The sequence below is a fragment of the Rana temporaria genome, chromosome 10 (genome assembly GCF_905171775.1).
Source record: "Rana temporaria chromosome 10, aRanTem1.1, whole genome shotgun sequence".
Classification (NCBI taxonomy): Eukaryota; Metazoa; Chordata; class Amphibia; order Anura; family Ranidae; genus Rana; species Rana temporaria.
This window is the reverse complement of record NC_053498.1, coordinates 120204509-120224880: the sequence shown is the minus strand read 5'-3', so window position 1 is coordinate 120224880 and position 20372 is coordinate 120204509. Positions and strand designations below refer to the sequence as shown.

At 44.9% G+C, this 20372-nt stretch overlaps 1 pseudogene; it reads right to left on the bottom strand.

The window, feature by feature from the left end:
• Window positions 1-218: 218 nt before the first annotated feature.
• On the bottom strand, window positions 219-18832 carry LOC120915543 (annotated as a pseudogene).
• Window positions 18833-20372: the final 1540 nt, after the last annotated feature.

Here is a 20372-nt window from a genome sequence, read left to right as displayed (position 1 = left end):
ACTAAGGATGAGCTCTGGCGTGTTCGCATGCTACACGTGCAGAGCCCGCCAGGAAGTCTGCACGGCGCTGCGCTAATCACAGTCAGGGAGACATTTCCCGATCTCTGCAGCCGAGCATCGGACAATGTCTCCCTGGCTGTGATTAGCGCAGCGCCGTGCACACTTCCTGGCGGGCTCTGCACGTGTAGCATGCCAACACACCAGAGCTCATCCTTACTCAGGACTAGAATGGGCCCTGAAATGGACACTTCCAAAATACTCCAAGAGCCTCATTACTGGAAGAACCGTGTACACAGCCAGTCTACCGCCTCCTTAATAATGACGACATGTTCACTGCCAAGTTACAGGTGCTCTTTAAGCCTTTGGTTTTACAGATTGTATATATTTTTTATATATGTGTCACCCAGTACGAAGGCAAATTTAGGGCATCAAAATGCGGACAGATCAGTCTTCTTGGACCTACATGACCTGTGCGGAAAGGGAGTGTCTGAGCTACAGAAGAATCAGAAGCTGAGGGTGGAGGACCATCACTGTGGGGAAATCCTGGCTTTATGCCAAAAGCGTTTAATGCATAAATCATTCATTTAAACCTCCGCCAGGTTCCACCCTATTCATCTACATCCTCACTCATAACAGAAAAAAAAATGATATGGATAAAACTTGAAGAGTCCATGTAATACATGATTTAAACGTTAGTCCCGTCGCAGATTGTTCAGTCGCTCTTCCAGGTCTGCATCTGCATCGGCCAGGGCAGCCGTGGACTCCTATTTCTTCCCTCCAGCCACGCTGAGGGATCCTTCTGTACTCGGTAGGTCTGTATGGTGCAAGAAAGAGGATGAGATGTACAGTAAAAAAGATATTGAATGCAAAACACAAAGTTGATGCAGTGACAGCAAAACAACCAACCTTACAGTGCAAGAATGCTTAAGGCCCAATAACAACTGTGCGTTGTAGCAACACATCTGCTCTATGAGTATGTGTGTATATATATATATATATATATATATATATATATATATATATAATTTATTTATATTTATTACACACACACACACACACACAGCAGCTGCTGTACAATTGTGATATCAATTGTCAAAAACAAACAAAAAAACAGCGCTAAAATAGTGACATTAAAGCGTGGAACTACGGCCTATTTGCTGCCTCCCCCCCGTCTGGTGCAACATATGGCACCTTTAAGGGGAACTTTCCTCCGCAACCGGGCCAATTAGAAAGCACAGTGCGCTTCACGCATGCGCATTAGGGAGCTTGATGTGGAGCGAAAAGCTTCCCTTAGTGGAGATGGCGGCGGCAGCACCCAACCTGTAAATCATCTGGGGTGCCGACATCGCAGGCTCCCTGGACAGGCAAGTATTTGTAGCTGCTGACTTTAAAGGGGTGTTCCAGCCCATGTTTATGTTTATTAAAAGTCAGCAGCTACAAAAAGTGTAGCTGCTGGCTTTTAATAAAAATACACTTACCTGCTCCAGGGTCCAGCAACACGCCGGCCGTGCTCGTCTACCGTCCGTCAGGTGCTGCTCCCGATCAATGTTCGCTCGAGGAGCATTGATCGGGAGCAGCACCTGACGGATGGTAGACGAGCACGGCGCTCGTGGATATGTGACCTCCAGTAGACTGCCCCATGTGAGTTTTACTGATGATTTTTATGCATTTTATTAAACTTTGCTGTACAGTATTATGCGATGTGCCCCCTTTCTTCTCCCTCCCCTGCCTTTTTTACTTTTGCATGAGCGGTCGGCTCTACGGACGCTGAAGTGTTTTGTGGCAGTGAGAAGTTTGGGTGATGAGCTCGGCGCTCGTGAAAATAGGCACTCCTTTCCTACACACTGTGTAAGTTGTGTAAGTCTACACCTACTCACCCATTTGCAGAGCCCCCCTTTATTTTTGGCAGTGGGACAACGCTACAGTATTTCTATTTATATCTTCCATATGTATGATCAACTACTGAGATCTGACAGGAAGACATCCACTCAATAAGAGGCTGCAGCACTGGAAATAGATCTGGCTTTGAGTGACAGCCGGGAGGTAAGCTGCTAGGATCACTAACGGTGTGGGTGCACGTTTGTGGATTCGTTTGAGCTGCACACCTCCACTTATCGGTTTTTGGAACTTTTCACTTCCGATTTTTCACCTACCCATCTTTGCATCAGCCTTTTTTGGGACTTTTAGTGTTTTCTTTGTTTGATTCAATCCGGGACTGTTGTTTTTTATATATTTATTATTTTTTATATATTTGTTTTTTCTCACTAAATAATTTTCACTGTGTTTATTGCAATACTGCTCAGCCCAGGACTGTACCTAGTTAATCACTGTTTGTAGGTTGCACTTCTATTGTGTCTGTACACCCTTTCATCTCCCAGGCGCACGGACTCTGTCCATCCCCCATATCCCCACTCCCCCCCCCTTTTTTTCACTCACTAGTATAATTTCACAGCGCAGACATCAACACACTTTTTGCAATTGTCACCACTGTGCCATGCCATCAAACGCAGTCACTGTGCCATCAATTCGCACCACTGTGCCATGCCATCAAACGCAGTCACTGTGCCATGCCATCAAACGCAGTCACTGTGCCATGCCATCAAACGCAGCCACTGTGCCCCTCAATTGTCGCCACTGTGCCAATTGTCACCACTGTGCCCATTGTTGCCACTGTGCATGTCAGTGCCCTTTAATTGTTGCCACTGTGCCCATTGTCACCACTGTGCATGTCACTGTGCCCTTTAATTGATGCCACTGTGCCCTTTGTCACCACTGTGCCTATTGATGCCACGGTGCCCTTTGTCGCCGCTGTGCCCTGTAAAATGCAATTACCTTTCTGCTTCCATGTCCCTCGATGTTCTTCCCCGCCCTCGATGACGCTTCAGCCAATCAGGTTACCGATAACCAGAATCGGTGAACCTGATTGGCTGAGACGGCCGTCAGTCTTATCCAAGGGACGCAGCCCCCCTACGTTCCGAGGATAAGACATCTGGGACCCGAGGGGCTGTACTCGGAAAGCCTATCAGAGCCGCTGGCTCTGATAGGCACTTCCGCACCGCCAACCAGCTGCCATTATTCAGGTATGCGGCGCCCTATGTCCGGCTATCTGAGTAGACCAGTGGCAGCTGGCCACAATAACATACATTCGTGCAATGCATGAATGTATGTTATTTGCGAGAGCCAGAGGGGGCGGCGCTGCAGAAAGACATTCTTAATGTCTTAAAGGGCCCGTTTTTTTTTCTTTATGACTACAGGAGGGGGGGGGGGGGCGGCGCCCGGGAGCCCCCTATGGACGTGCCGCCACTGACCAAGCTTCTAATTCACTCCCTGGTCATCTCTCAAGATCTCCTGCCCTCTAGCTCCCTTGTCACCTCCTCCCATGCTCACCTCTAGGATTTCTCCAGAGCTTCTCCCATCCTTTGGATCTCCCTACCCCAATCTGTCTGACTGTTCCCTAATCTATCCATATTTAGACGATCCCTGAAATCTCTTCTCTTTAAAGAAGCCTATCCTGCTTCCAACTAACACTGTTTTACTTTCTCCATCAGCTCATCCCCACAGCTATTACCTTTTGTATCAATTGACCCTCCCTCCTAGATTGTACGCTCTAATGAGCAGGGCCCTCTGATTCTTTTTGTACCAAATTGTAATGTAACTGTAATGTCTGCCTTTATTTTGTTAAAGTGGTTGTAAACCCACTTTTTTCACGTTTGCCTACAGGTAAGCCTATAATAAGGCTTACCTGTAGGTATAAAGAATATCTCCTAAACCTGTACGGTTTAGGAGATATTCCCCTCGCAATGCGCCGCTGATTGCAGCGGTGCATGCGCAGGGGGATCATTGGCTGAAGGACCGGCCCCGCCGAGCCATGCCGGAAAGGAAATCTCCTGCGCACATGCGCGGGAGTGACGTCATCGCCGCTCCAGCCAATCACAGCGCTGGAGCGGCGATACCCGGAAGACACGCTGAGGCTCGGCTCGGCGTGGACCAGGTAAGTTACCTACCTTGTTCCGAGGTAAGTATTTCATAATGAGCTAATATGCGGTGCATATTAGCTCATTATGGCTTTTTCCTTGCAGGTGTAAAAAAAAAATAATAATTATATGCGGGTTTACAACCGCTTTAGGTGCTGCGCAAACTGTTGGTGCTATATAAAACCTGTATAATAATAATAATAATAATAATAATAATAATAATAATAATAATTAGGGTTGTCCCGATACCACTTTTTTAGGACCGAGTACAAGTACCGATACTTTTTTTTAAGTAGTCGCCGATACCGAATACCGATACTTTTTTTTAATGTCATGTTTTCAAACCACAATACAGACCAAAGATATTTTCTTTAGAATTATGAAGAACTGGTACATCATGGTGTGGGGCTGTTTTTTAGCATACGGTACTGGAAAACTACATATCATTGAAGGAGTGATCACTGTCAGTGCAGCTCATCGGTGCCAGTGCCCAAAAGTGCAGCTAGCCAGTGCCACCTATCAGTGCAGATCAGTGCCCATTAGTGCATCAGTGCAGGGAGGCAGCTTATTAGTGCATCTCATCAGTGCCACCCAATCAATGCCAGTGCCACCTATCAGTGACATCCATTTATGAGTGCCATTCAATCAATGCCAGTGCCACCTATCAGTGCAATCCAATGGTGCCATCCAATTTGTGTTCGATGTCACAAAAAAAAAAAAAAAGTATTCTATTTTGGTATCGGGAGTATTTGCGCGAGTACGAGTACTAGTGCAAATACTCGGTATCGGTCCCGATACCGATACTGGTATCGGTATCTGGACAACCCTAATAATAATAATAAAAAAGGCGATTGCATCTACACACTTCCGCCTGATTAAAGCGGTGTTCCGGTCATAAATTTAAAAAAAATGTTTTACAAGTAAAATTGAATTGCATTAAACATGCCAATACACATAGTAATAGCTCCCCAATCGTTCGGTAAATCATTCTAATCACTTGCTTTATGTGCTGCAGGTCATGCTGTGGACGTTGCCATCATATGTGCGGGCATCTGAAGCCCAGTGACTTTTTTTTCCCTTGTATTCGTGGAGAGGTGCATGCTGGGTAACCAGCTTGCACCTCTCGATCTCACGCGTGCGCAGTAAAACGGTGCTCGTAACGCAGGTTGTTTGTTTTGTTGTCATGACAACGGGGCGGCGACAGAGGAACGTCTTTCAAATACAAAATTAATTCTTTTGTCTTTTTTGAGGTTATAGCCCTGAAGAAGGAGTGCCTGAACCCCCATAAAATGCTGGTTGTTTTATCCTATTCTACCAAGATTTATTAAAATATTTTCTGAACTCTACAGACATCGGTGTGATGATTTCACTGCTTTTTCTTTAGACACTGCACAGCCAAGCAGAGGAAACTTTCGTATCACCTGCCCACTGAATAATGAATAGGAGGTGTGATTTTTCAAAGTCAAAGCAGGAGATTATTTTGTCACATTTCTGGCTTTGTGACGAGGATCACAAGGCTGACTGAACAGTCCCATATATGTATTTTGAAGTGTAAATTAGCAATGATTATTTATGAAGTTTATATTTTGTGGGTAATACTCACTGGAGAGCTCATCGGTAAGATTAAGGCCCAGTTCATCCAATACCTGAGATACCACAGCGTCACTACGGGAAAAAAATAAAAGTGCAGCAAGGGTCATAAAAAGATTATTCTAGAACCTGAGCTCAGTTTTGATTGTCATGGCAAAGGCTCTGAATACTTATGTACATGGGATTTTTTACGTTTTTATTTTTGGTGGGTTTTTAAGGATTTCGGGTAAGGCTTCTTTCGCGTTGTCGTCATTGGGGTGTTTGTGGAATTCTGAGGAAAGTGATGAATTTAATCCAATTATAAAAAACTAGTACCGCTCTGTACACTTTTGTGAACATTTCAAAATGATGTATAAACAAATATATTATATATTAATAATATTTATTGCACAGCATTATTTGTTTTTGTAATATATATATATATATATATATATATTACAAAAACAAATAATGCTGTGCAATAAATATTCATGCACCACTCCCAAAATGCCATGCCCATTGTAATGAATGGGCAGCATCACAACATGGGCGCTTTTAACTCTTCGGCCGCTAGCGGTGGGTTAAAAGAGCCATGCTAGCAGCCAAACAGCAGCGCTAAAATTACGGTAAAGAGCCGCTAAAACTAGCAGTGCTTTACCGCTAACGGACCCAACCCCCAGGGTGAAAGTAGCCATAGCGTTATGTAACAGAGGGGTTGGTATACATAGGATATAGCGGCTTAACAACCACTTTAAACAAGCTCCTGTGTCCCTCCTCTACACATATACTTGCAGCAGATCACAGAGTATACATACGTTTCTTCCTCGTCATCCTCATCCCCCATTGCGTCATCACTAGTGTCATTCATCATCTCCTCCTTCATGTCCATAATCTCTGCCTGCTTCTCAAACTCCATCATGATCTTCTGGATTTGGGGCAATTTCATCTGCAGGTGAAGAGATTTCCTGATCAGAACCCAACCGTCAAACTATCTGCCATGTAGCCTCCTCTGACCCGAGTGCACCATGTAAAATGAGAGCTCCGCCCTGAGCTATAAACATAGAACTTTGGAAAATGGACAGCAGAAAAAGACCAAGTGGTCCATCGAGTTTAAGTATCTGGTAAAATGTATTTACCAATTGTGACGTAATAAGTTTTCCTTACTGCTCCTGTCAACATGGGCGTCTGCTGAAATTTTTCAGGGGACGTCCGCTAGTGGGGGTTAAAAGCGCCACCCCCCACGTTAAAATGTAAAAACACCCCACTGTGCCCCCTGCATCTTTCAATATCTCTTTGTCACTACTCTGCACCTCCAGATCCCTTTACATTACACAGCACCTAACAGCTTCGGACCCCTTTACATTACACAGCACCCCACAGCTCTGGACCCCTTTACATTACACAGCACCCTGCATCACTGGCCCCCTTTACATTACACAGCACCCTGCATCACTGGACCCCTTTACATTACACAGCACCCTGCATCACTGGACCCCTTTACATTACACAGCACCCTGCACCACTGGACCCCTTTACATTACACAGCACCCTGCACCACTGGACCCCTTTACATTACACAGCACCCTGCATCACTGGACCCCTTTTTATATTACACAGCACCCCGCATCACTGGACCCCTTTACATTACACAGCACCCTGCATCACTGGCCCCCTTTACATTACTCAGCACCCCTTTCCCTTGACTGAAACACTACACTATATTGACAGTATATTTCAGGTCTAAAAGAGGAACCTTTTGGAATGAGGGACAAATGGTTTTGATTCCAGAAGAGGGACAGGCACTCTAAATAAGGGACAACTAGAAACTATGCCGTAGGCTACAACTCTGTGTTGTGTTTGCTCTGCGTTTCCAGACTTGCTAAAAAAACACATCAGAAAATAGTCTAGTGTTACCTGTGGCAACAGACGTTGGAACAAACAAAGCACAGGCCTGGTAAACTATATAAAACGGCGCTCCCCTCCCTCTGTCCTCTGGCGCTCGTATCGTAGGTCACGGAGCTGGATCTGTGTGCAAGGTACCGCCCCCCTAGTTCAGCTTGTGCGATAGGCGGAACACTAGAAGACTATAAGACGAGCCGAACTAGGGGGGTGGGACCTTGCACACAAACCCAGCTTCATGACATACGATAAGAGAGCCGGAGGACAGAAGGAGGGAAGCGCTGCAGTCGCCTGCTTAAAGCGGCCCCAGGGCCGGTTCGGCCCTGCTCCTGGCTCTCCCTGGCGGTTCCATGGGGGGGGGGGCAAATGACCCCCCTTGCCCTATGGAGTGGACGCCCATGCCTGTCAAGCAGTTTATTGATCAAAAGCCATGCAGAGTGCAACAGTGATAAAAAATAAATAAAAATAAATATGGATGGCAATTTTATGAAGTCAGATTGGTGTATAAATTATCAATTACTGGTTGCTATTGTTCACTGCATTTTCTGCTTGAGCCGGCTGTAATGAATAGAAAAGAAAAGGGAACATGCCCTAAATGGACTTTCCAACTCACTTTTCCACTCCAAACAAAACTTTCAGCTTCTATGCCCAGCTGAACAATTCTTATTTATTACAGTAATGCAGCCAAACAGCAAGACATGAATCTCATTCTGCTGTATTTTTTTCCCCGCTAAACTGCTATACAGGCATACCCCGCTTTAAGTACACTCACTTTACATACACTCGCGAGTAAGGACATACCCGTGAGTGTATGTAAAGTGCCTTACAAGTACTGTACAGACATTTTGCAGCCACAGTAGAAGGAGCTAAAGCTCTGAGAGCATAGCCCGTCCTGTTCCAGTGTGCCCCTGACACCCCCAATACAGACCCTGAGACCTAAACTACAGCTCCTGACCCCCTGCTACACCCTAGAAGTGAAAAAAATATATGGTTTCACTTTAAGTACATTTTCGTTTTACATACATGCTTTGGTCCCATTGTGTACTTAAAAGTGGGGTATGCCTGTACGTGCCTAAAGAAGTCAGACATTCTCTCTCTGGTCAGATGTGGCCACCAACGATTAAGCCGATTGGTTGAAAATGCACCATGAAGTGGAGTCACATGTGACAAGTGAAAGTTTCTTGTTGCAGTTCCCACTTCCGAAATAAAATAGAGTCAGGCTGAGTGATGCTCAGCCATTCACAGGAGGCTGTGTATTTTCTCAAAGAATATAAGGCTTCCTTTGATTGGCTGAGGTGGTGAGGTGGATGGATGTCATGATCTCCACCTCACCCAGAGGAAGCTTACTACTCATTCAAAAAATACACAGCCTCCTGCAAATGGCTGAGCAATGCTCAGCCTGACTCAATTTTGCTCTGGGGTGGTAAGCTCCTGCTGTGAGAACACAACGCTTGTATACTGTATGAAGCAGAAGCTACATACATCGCTTGTCTGTTAGAGAAGGAAATGGTTTGTTTGCACTAGCTTGGTCCAAACAAACATTTTAAAGTTCACTAAAACATGCATAGGCTTGAAGGGCAGCACCGATTGACAGACAATGCAGGACAGTAATACTGCCCTATATGCAAGAAGTCCCTTCCTGACTCACACATTTCAATGTCTGACTCGGTAAGGACACAGAACACGTTCCTATTCCTCCTCGTGTCAATTTTTTTTTAAATCAGAATTCTGGGAGCGATTTCAGTCAAAATATGTATCTAAACCCAAAGAATAACAACGTCATATATTGCAGCTTTCTAATCTTTAATATGTGGTGGCTGCATTTGTTTTTATAAACACAATTTCTGCCCTAGGAGGACTTATTAACCGTTCTCTATGGAGGAGCAGCATTGTCACCCTAGAACTGGGAGTGTGAGACTACAGAACATCTTCCCTCCTCCCGTGTTCATAACATAAAGAGGGGGGGGGATTATTATATAGTCCACGGAAATAGCTGGGAACAATGTAACTGATAAGAGCGTAGCACAGGCAGTAAGCATAGTAATTTACCAGCTGACAAGATTGACAGGAATATTTTTTTTTTTTTTTTTTTTTTTGAAATTTTTTATTTATAAACGGAGAGACCGGCCTGCACAGGCCCATACAACAGCATGTATCAACATATACAGCAGAGCAGGCAAATCACTTGTTTCCATACAGCTTAACAAAACCATCTACAATGAGTATCCATGTGTAGCTAATGTCTAGCGTTCCCCCATGTGTCTCCGCGGCCTGTGCGCGGTTGGGTATATAAAGGGGTCAATCCCCCGGCTGTTGCATGCGTGTTTGGTTGTAGTGTGTCCCTCAAAGGAGCCCCTCCCGCCTACTGCGACGGGGTTCCGGGGATCTCCGAACTTGGGACCTGTCCTGGTTGTCCAGGCCGTGCCCGACAGGAATATTTTTATCCTTATTATACAGACAAAACACCTTCAACTACCCCTCTGTGGTAATGGCAACATAGGCGTTCTCACCTGTCTGTTCATGGTAGCCATGGCTTTAGTCACCCCTTTCATCGCCTGGGCCATGGAGTCATTAGACTTCTATGTCGGCATCTTATGAGAGACGTCCTGAGCTCTGGCTTTCATACTAATGTACTTCTTCATGTAGCTTCGGTTACGGACCAGGTCCTTAGCCATGATCTTCACATCATCCTAAAAACAAAATAAAATAAAAATACTGGACTGAAACCACAGTGTGCAGTGACGGTTTTCATCCCAAATGTTCCTTAGGTACTGCTCAGCGCGCTCATGACTGGGAGCTGAAGCAACACTCCCTCAGTGTTCAATGTGTTGACCTTGTACTTGCAGGATGTCCTCAGTCTTCCATGTTTAATGAAGGAGAAGGATTACTGCAATGAAAAGCGCCAGCCAAAACGCAAGATTGCCAACCATACTGGCTTTTTGGTTTGTTTTTTCCTTTTGTGGCCCATTTATATTGACCCATTTTTTTTTATTGTTTTCTATGTGTCCCGTTCACATTGCAACACAGCTGGAAGATGCAGTAAAATGCTCATGTCATCGCACCACGTTATAATATGATACAATATGAATGAAGTGTCACAAAGTGTGGTGGTGGTGTAGTGTGCAGCAGAAAACTTCACTGCGCTGCGGTAAAACGCTACACATCCATTTTACCACAGCTCACCACACTGCGAGTAAAGTAAAAAAAAATTAAAATAAAGTAAATTGTGTTATACGCTATAACATGCATCACACTACAGCCTCACTGCCCCATAACGAATAGCAACCAGCATGCTAAAACTCAGCGGTGTTGTGTAAATGAGCCCTTAAAGTGATACTAAAGCTTTGAATATATATATATATTTTTTTTAATAACAAACATGTTATACTTACCTCCACTGTGAAGCTCGTTTTGCACAGAGTGGTCCAATCCTCATCTTCTGGGGTCCCTCAGCAGCTGCCTCGGCTCCTCCCCACTTCTGATAACCCCCTCTGGGAAGCTCTCTCCCAAGGGGGTTACCTTGCGGGCACGCTCCAGAGTCCTGTATTCGGCATCCATAGCCGGCGACTACAAGACTCGGCCCCGTCCCTTGCATTATTGGAGTTGATTGACAGCAGCATGAGCCATTGGCTCACGCTGCTATCAATGAAGAGCCGAAAAGACAGAGCAAAAGAAAGAGCGCGTTCGCGATGTGGGACTTTCCAGGGCTCAGGTTAGTAAAAAAGGGGGGTTTTCAATCAGATGTTTTTTCACCTTAGTGAAAAAACATGAACCTTTACAACCCCTTTAAAGTCAAAACAGATACATATCAGTACATATGTACTTTCTGCCCCTTTCCCAATTTAATCCACCATCCACAGGTGTATACTTTCCTATCCGATGGCTGCGGCTTCTGGTGTTTGTTTACATTCAGCACTAAAAGACCTCACTGTCCTGGCTGCACTTGTGCATTTTTCTATGTGCTTTCACAGTTCTATGGGGCTGTGCCCTGAGGGTGGCGTTGATCAGAAATGGTCCCATTAAAGTCTATGTGGCTGTAACAAGAAGTTGCAGTCGGGACAGTAAGACATGCGCCACTGGATGTAAACAAACAGTGGAATCATGGCCTGTCAGATCAAGGCAAGTATGGATGGTGCTGGGGGGGCGGGGGTTTGATTAGGGTAGATCAGTTCTGGGTAAAGGGGCAAAAAAAAAAAAAAAGTGAACTTATTTCTCTTACATTGAAGGATAAGTTCATCTTTTGTAACATGTTAAATATTCAAGATGTAACATGTTAAAAATGTACCAGCCCCTGCAAACCAGAGTCCCTGTTTTGACAGCTAGCAGGGATCTCCTCCCACTGGCTGTCACAATTGAATAATAAAAACTAAAAAAAATTGTGTGTGTGTAATAAATTATTTATATATATATATATATATATATATATATATATATATATATATATATATATATATATATATATATATATATATACATATATATATATACATATACACACACACACACACTGGGCGGGGCTGGACCCGGGTCCTTCATTCACAGTGTTCTGTGAATGGGAAAACTACAAGTCCCGACAGCCTCTGTGGCTGTTGGCTTGTAGTTCTCAATGAACTATCAGGGAGCAGTTGATCTCTCTGGGTAGTTTACAGAGCTTCCCGTCATTGTGTCACTGCCTGCCTGTATCAGAGGTACGGGCAGACAGATACACAGAGATGCAGGAGCCTATCATTACACCCACGATCTGCTGATCGTGAGTGCAATGCTTTACAGGTCCCTAACAAAAAAATAAATAAATGCATATTTATTTTTAAAGTGAACGTATCCTTTAAGGCAGTGGTCATCAACCCTGTCCTCAGGGCCCACTAACAGGCCAGGTTTACAAGATAACTGAAATACATGACAGGTGATATCATTTGCTGCTCAGTGATTGCAGTATTCTAGTCTGCATCTCCCCAAGGTAATACATAAAACCTGGCCTGTTAGTGGACCCGGAGGACAGGGTTAATGACCACTGCATTAAGGTATGTACAGGGAAGGTGGCCAATTCCAATGCAAGTGATGGTATTGCCTTCCTTTCCTACTACTTTGGTGATTGGCTGTCAACGTTAAAAAAAAAAAAAAGGGAGGAGGGGTTCCACCATAAAGGATAACGGATACAAGAAACAACCGACTTCTAAAAGTGCAAGTGGGTGTAGAAACAAAACAAGATTATATACTTCACCACTGACCATCTGTCCCTGTTTAGCCATTGTCTTAATATCGGTTATAACTTTCTTCTCCTGCTGCTCGAGTTTCTGTCGCTCGCGGTCGAGCTCCCTCATGGCGTAGGTAAGGGCCCGCTGATTCTGCCGCAGCATCTCCTCTGGGGTCTTCCGGCGTCCGGACAAGACATCCATGTTTGCTTCTTGGTGTCTACATAATGACATTTTTTTTTAACACATTACAAGACATGCAAAGGTCTGCAAAGACTGGCGGCATTGTCACTACATACTATTTAGAGACAGTGAAATACACAAATGGATGTCCCAGATGCTTGCGGTCTGGTGTAGACGCACAAGGTTCCACATTTAATAATCGGAATAAACCTATTTTAGGACAGATATGAATATGCATTAACGTTAAAACAAAGTTTGAGCCTTGTTTTAGCCTTGATTAAATGCAAGAGACTTAAAAAAGCCTTCTAAGCTCTCAACTCATGGGTTGGGTACAGGGCCTCTCATAGACATGGCTGTCTCACTACTTTCAGATCCCCAGACCCCTGAATCAGGTGTATGGGCAGCTAAAGCTAATAATCCACACAGGTGAGTGTATCAGGACCCAGGGGGTGGACGAGTTTGTACAACGTTGGTTAATCTTTTTAATTCAATCTTATTTTATTCAGAAGAAAGAGAGACAGGAAGACAGATAACATCTCAATCAGTGTAAACAGTAGCAATGACTACATCAACAGTAAGCATCAAGTTTGACATAACAAGAGCATGTCTAGGTTACATGGAAAACAGGAATGAGAGCATGTGTGTGTGAACCACCATCGGGCCGATCAGCTATGTAATCCTCAGATATATAGAGTAAACAGTAATTGTAACAATTAACCGCATATTAGTGAGGGGTCCAGTGTTGCACCGCACGCGGCACATCAGGAGGGATCATACATGGATCTGCAAGTAGAGTAGGACCTATGGGGTCACAGAACGAATTAATAACAATATGTGGGTCGAGGCCAGGATACGTTAGCTCAATGCATTCCTAAGGCAGTATGTAGAGAGCAAGTTAAGGAGAAGAGGAAGCAGGGGCAGACAAGGGGGGGTAGAGAGATAGGGAACAAGAAGCAAGGGACAAGAGTCACTCCATCATGGCGCCTGGGTCACATCATCCACGCCACGCTCGGCCCAAGAGATAAACTCAGAGGAGTATCAGAACATGGACCATGAAGTCCAGATGAGAGAAAACTGCTCGCTTTTACCACCCTCCTCCGCCAACAGACGCTCCAGGTCCCTAATGCGGTCCACTTCAACAGCCCAATCCCCTAGGGAAGGCGTGATTGTCGATCTCCAATGACGGGGGATCACCACTCTGGCCGCCGCCAGAAAGTGTCGTAGTACATCATTTTTGATGGATTTGAACGTGCCAGGAAGTATAGATAAGAGAGCCATCTCAGGGGAAGGGTGAATAGAGGTCGCCATCAGTTTGCAGTATAGTTTGAAAATCCGCTGCCAGAATCCCTGTACAGGAGGGCATTCCCACCAAATGTGGAGCATGGTTCCTTGGGATTTAAGACACCGCCAGCAGACCTCCGGCACTGTCGGATTGAAATGATGGATAGTCGTTGGGCATCTATACCATCTCGTTAGTAACTTGAACCCCTTCTCTTGGGTCTTAGTGGCCAAGGATAATTTGTGTGTCAGGACAAAACACTTCTTCCAGTCAATAGGGGAAATAGAGTGGCGTAGGTCCGTCTCCCAGGCCACCGTAAACGGCGGGGGGCCAGGGGAGAAGAGACTGAGCAACAGGGTGTAGAGCTGAGATACCACATGTGTCGGAGGATCCGCCTGCAGAAGCAGCGCCTCAAACTCTGTCGGTTCAGCAAGAATGTCCGGAATGGATGTGAAGGTTCGAATGTAAGAGGTAATCTGTTGTCTCTGAAGCCACCGCATGGGGTGTCTAGAGGTCGAATCGGTCGGGGTATCAGTCCTCAAGGTGGGGTCCGCACGTATGACCTGGGCAAGCCTCCCATGGTCCTCCTTTCGCCATGGACCAAATCTTGTTACGGACATGGCCGGCGGAAAGGCCGGGGTCCCGAAGAAGGGAGTCATAGGCCCCACGTGGTTCGACAGGCCCCTTCTAGATCGCAGGCGATCCCAGATCTGGATCGTTTGAAGAGTAAGGTCGCCGAAAGGGCCCGAACCCCCCCGAACCTGGTTAATCTTTTTATTCTTTGTTTTAACTATCCTTTCACATGGATTCCATCCCCTGGAGATCTGTTCGAGATAACAGTGTCCCTGCCATCTGCAGAAGAGGAGGGGAGCAGGAGTGAACATCCCGATCCAGCCGAGGATAGACGTGTACAGTACCTGATTGACCCCTTGGGGTCCCACGGATCCGGTAAGCGGCCATTCACTTACCCTTTGAAGGATTGTACTTACTTCCAATTCTCAGGCGTTCTGTGAATGAATGATGTGGCTGGGAGGGCGGATCCCCGCATGGCCGTGTTTTTTTTTTAAACTATGACAGTGCGTGCAGGGAGAAGATCCCTTACCTGCAGTCAAAACGCGGACTCAGGAAGGGGGTTGTGGGGCTGACGATTTAGTAACATGTTACACCCTGGATACGGGTGTAACATATAACGTTATAATACATGAACTTATCCTTTAGGAATTGTATTTTTTCACTGGCTTAAGACAGCATCAAACACAGAAGACTCTCTGCAAGGGGCGCACAATAAGTGGCAATAGACTGCATGCGGTTGGGCACCAGGGATTTACGGCCTTCCCTACACCAACTACCCTGAGTACAAAGGCTTCTCCAGACATGCACAGACCTGTAGGGCCCCCAGACAATGACAGTCAGGGCATACGGGGTCAAGTTCTCAGATCCTGGCACAGCTATGCCAACAGGCCGAACCCTCCCTGTAATGTAGGAGCTGCAGCTGGAATCTCATTATCATACCTTATTCCTTTAATATGAAGGATCGTAGAGCCTGCTGAATCACCGGCAACTGCTTTAAACAGCTGAATACAAGAGATAATACTCAGAGAGCTGAGCTTAGATACCAGACCTGTGACCGATTACTGTCATGGATTTATATAGCACCGTTATCACCAGTATCATAATACAACATAAAAAATCAACTCCGGTTGAGTAAGGGACCTTTCAGACATGCGGGCCGTATATCTGTTTTTCATCCATCCGTATTTGGATGTATTACGGACATACATGTATCCCTATGGGATAGTGGGTGTCAGCAGAGGAACATCCGCTGACATCCGATCTCATCAGTCCCCGCTATGGTCCGTTTCTGAAATGGAGGAAAATTCAATTTTTTCCATCCGTCTGCGGATCGGATGAACACGATCTGATCCACCCATAGAGGAGAGCGGAGATATGACAGGGCGGTCCCTGGACAGTGTGCAGGGACCGCCCTGTCATCTGCCGGCTCAGCGGGGATCAACAGAGCGATCCCCACTGAGCAAGCGGATAGTTAAAATCGGATGTTCACAGGATCCGCACGTCTGAAAGGGCCCCAAGACATTAAATGTTTCCAGAACAGAGTAGCAGATCATCATATAGATGGCAACAACAAGATACAAGAGGAGAGAAGCAAGACATCCGATTGGTCACGGTCACCAACTACTGTCAGGACAATTAAGGTTAGAAGAATATATGAGGCCTTTATTATATATTTTTTTTATATATATGCTGTGAACTTTAGTTCATTGTCTTTGAAACTAAGGATCCCTCAGTAGAAGGTTTTAAGTGTATTATGTCAAGTTCTCTTAAGATCATAATTTCCCGGTCAGCCATTAAAGATCAGAAAAGGGTACACTGGCAGTGTTGAGACTAAGGCCCCGTACACACGAAGAGACATGTCCGATGAAATCGCGGAATCGCGGACCGTTTTCATCGGACATGTCTCCTGGGATATTTTGGTCTGATGTGTGTACACACCATCAGACCAAAATCCCCGCGGACAGAGAACGTGGTGACGTGGCGATGACGCGCTGACGTGCGCAAACCAGGAAGTTCAATGCTTCCACGCATGCGTCAAATCAATTCGACGTATGCGCGGGATTTCGGTCCGCTGGTTAGACGTACTAACCAACGGACATGTTTCCAGCGGACAAGTTTCCAAGCATGCTTAGAAACTTTTGTCCGCTGGAAACCTGTCCGCTAGGCCGTACACACGGTCGGACATGTCCGCGGAAACTGGTCTGCGGACCAGTTTCAGCGGACATGTCTCCTCGTGTGTACGGGGCCTCCTCAAACTCATATTTCACATGAGCTCACAGACCTCTCCTTCATGCAAAGAACATTTAGAAGGGGGCTTATTAAAATACGACCAAACGAAACGTATTATAATATTACTCAAGTACATAAATATAAGTATAAATCATATTAAACCAAAGTTACGTGGTAATGATATTATATTAGAGTAATTATATACATAATTGAACAATGTCACATATATTGGTTTATGTATTTGAATATTTTTTCAGAATATTTTCATAATGTATTGTGGGGATATTCATAAACCATTAATACATATATAGTATCATAATAAGGCATACAAATATGGGCTTCTCTGAAAAGTTATCTGGATTAAAAACTGTATTTGTGAAACAATACACAGGGTTACAATTTCAATGATCTGAGTTTCAATGAATTTAACGATAAGGTTACTTGTGTGGGGAGATTTTCCCAACCACATATATTTCAAGAGGCGCCGAGATGGCTAGAGAGAATGGCATATATTAGACAGTTCTAGAAATTAAAAGTTTTTCTGCCAAGTCTAAAGTTAAAGGTTACATGAAGATTGATATATGACAAATTAAAATCAATTCTAATCCTACACTGTCCCTGATGGTGAAAATATTAAAGAGTCCAAGATGGCTGCCAGATGTGGTTGTCATTGTAACATAGGAACAACCCGTCATTGTACACCATCCATTATGCAGTAGACACACACACATTTTGGGTGGGATAAAAGTGGTTACACACAGCAGAGAGAGGATTTTAAAATCAAAAGAAAAGCCTGAGAGACTGGACCAATATTGGAAGCGAGAGGGTGTTGAGATCTTGATAACGCAGAGATGTAGGTGTATTAGAAGAAGTCCGTTGGGACACCTAACTTGATGCTTCTCAAAACAACAAAGTGGTTGTAAACCCGTTTTGTTGACTTCTACCTATAGGTAAGCCTAGAATAAGGCTTCCGAATAAAAAATCAGCACATAATAAATGGAAATAAGTGGGTGCAAACACTGAAATTATTAAAAAACGAAGTGATCAAAAAGTGTCATAAATTAAGTAACACAAAAGTGTATACTGTGTATCCAAAAGCAACTGTAAAAAAAAAAGGTAAATACAACAATTTAGATGTGTTATGAAAACATCAGTAGCTGTGGAAATTAACATATAACACACATATAATGAAAACACATAATCAGTGTTGCCAAGTGAAAATGTTCAGTATTCACAAGCTCATATTGTCACAAAAGAAATATGTAAAAACATCTAAATCATAAATGTGAATTTCACTGCGGCTGCAATGATAAAACACAAAAAGTCCCAATAAAGGAAGCAAAAGAACGGCTTGAGGGATCTCCCAAAGAAAGCTCCGGTGACTTGTCGGTATGGTTCCTCTATCGAGATGGTTCCTGTAAGGACTGCGCAGGTGTAATCTTTGCCGACGGAAATCTCCGAACCTCGGCCGGCATCCAGGCTCATTCCTTAACATCCCCGTGGATTGGAGGATGTTAAAAAAAAAAAGAGCTAGGAGGCTGAGCGAGCGGAGCGAGCCATCCAAGCGATGTGAGGCCAACTGGGCACTTACCTCAAATTCCACATCGCCCTGGAGGTTCGGTGATTTCCGTCGGCAAGGATTGCACCTGTGCAGTCCTTACAGGAACCATCTTGATAGACGGAACCATATCGTCAGATCACCGGCAATGTTGTGTGACCTTAGCATGAATGGATCACATGTAGTACAGCTATCTTGTGACAGGGAATAAATGCAGCCAGATGGCCTCTTACCGGAAAGGATGGATTCCTGTAACGGGAGTCTTTCTCGCACTGTGAGCCCAAAAGGATCACCTGCTTCTTTCCACTTTTGGGTCGGAACACACCCCAGCTCGTCTGCACACAGTCCTGTCTGTGTCTCTTCCAGGATCACTGGATAGTATTCAGGGCATATAACCAGGAGATCTTACTCCGCCCTGCTGCTGAATAGATTCCTTGGAATATTTTAGCAAAAAATCAATTCACAGTTTGTCAGCTCGAGAGTTCCGTTTGGAAAAAAAGGAAAGAGAAAAACTCATGTGCGGTAAATCCTTGATGTTTATTAAAAACAAAACAAAAACTTTTCAGGCGCATAAAAAGGACGATGTATAAAAAACACTCAGCTGCAGATATATCAAAACTGACTGCTAGTGCATAGTGACATCTCAGACCTCTCTCCTACCGACGCATACTATTTTATGCGTTATTTAAAATAAAAATAAAAAATTAGGAGCCCATTAGGGGGCTTTGGTGAAATATCAGAGGTTTAAAACAGGGGAATCTGCACCACACAAGGTGATTAGGGTGTGCCCAGGCACACCTATGTCAGACATACAAAAAGTGTGGAGAGCAGAGGGCCAGCATGACGGTTGGGGAACTACCAGGAGGTTATCAATGACAGGTTCCCTTTAACTATATGTCATTGCGTTGTGTGGATGGGGCAGCCCTGTGCAGATCTGTCACAATTACTTCCATGATGTCTTTTGTTTTCCATGCAGTACAGCAGAGAAAGGGGAAGATAACTGCCTGGAGTTCATCAATGCCTATAAAGAATGTATAAAATCCCTCGGACCGCAGAACTGATGCAAGTCGAGGTAAGTGCCCTATTCTGCCCTTATCATAAAGAACACTGGCCCAGATTCTGAAAGGACTTACGACGGCGCGGCGCCATGTACGCCGTCATAAGTCTGAATCCAACCCGTCGTATCTATGCGCCTGATTCTTAGAATCAGTTACGCATAGATATCCATTAGATCCGACAGGCGCAAGTCTCTTACGCCATCGGATCTAAACTGCATTTTTTTTTTGAACGCTAGGTGGCGCTTCCGTCGAATTCCGCGTCGAGTATGCAAATTAGCTAGATGCGCGAATTCCCGAACGTACGTGCGGCAGACGCAGTAAAGTTACGACGTTTACATTAGGCTTTTCCCGGCGTATAGTTGCCCCTGCTATATGAGGCATAAGTATGGCCGTCGTTCCCGCGTCGAAATTTGAAAAAGTTACGTTGTTTGCGTAAGTTGTCCGTGAATGGGGCTGGACGTCATTTACGTTCACGGCGAAACCAATGACGTCCTTGCGGCGTACTTTGGAGCAATGCACACTGGGAAATTCCACGGACGGCGTATGCGCCGTTCCGCAAAAACGTCAATCACGTCGGGTCACAGTAGTTTTACATAAAACACGCCCCCCTGATCCAAATTTGAATTAGGCGGGCTTACGCCGGCCGATTTACGCTACGCCGCCGCAACTTACGGAGCAAGTGCTTTGAGAATACAGCACTTGCCCGTGTAAGTTGCAGAGGCGTAACGTAAATCAGATACGTTACGCCCGCACAATTTTACGCCGTTATACGTGAATCTGAGCCACTGACTTCAGTCCCGGGCCAGTGGAGCTTACACTCTAATGTCCCACCTCAGTCACACACTATTATACACTCAG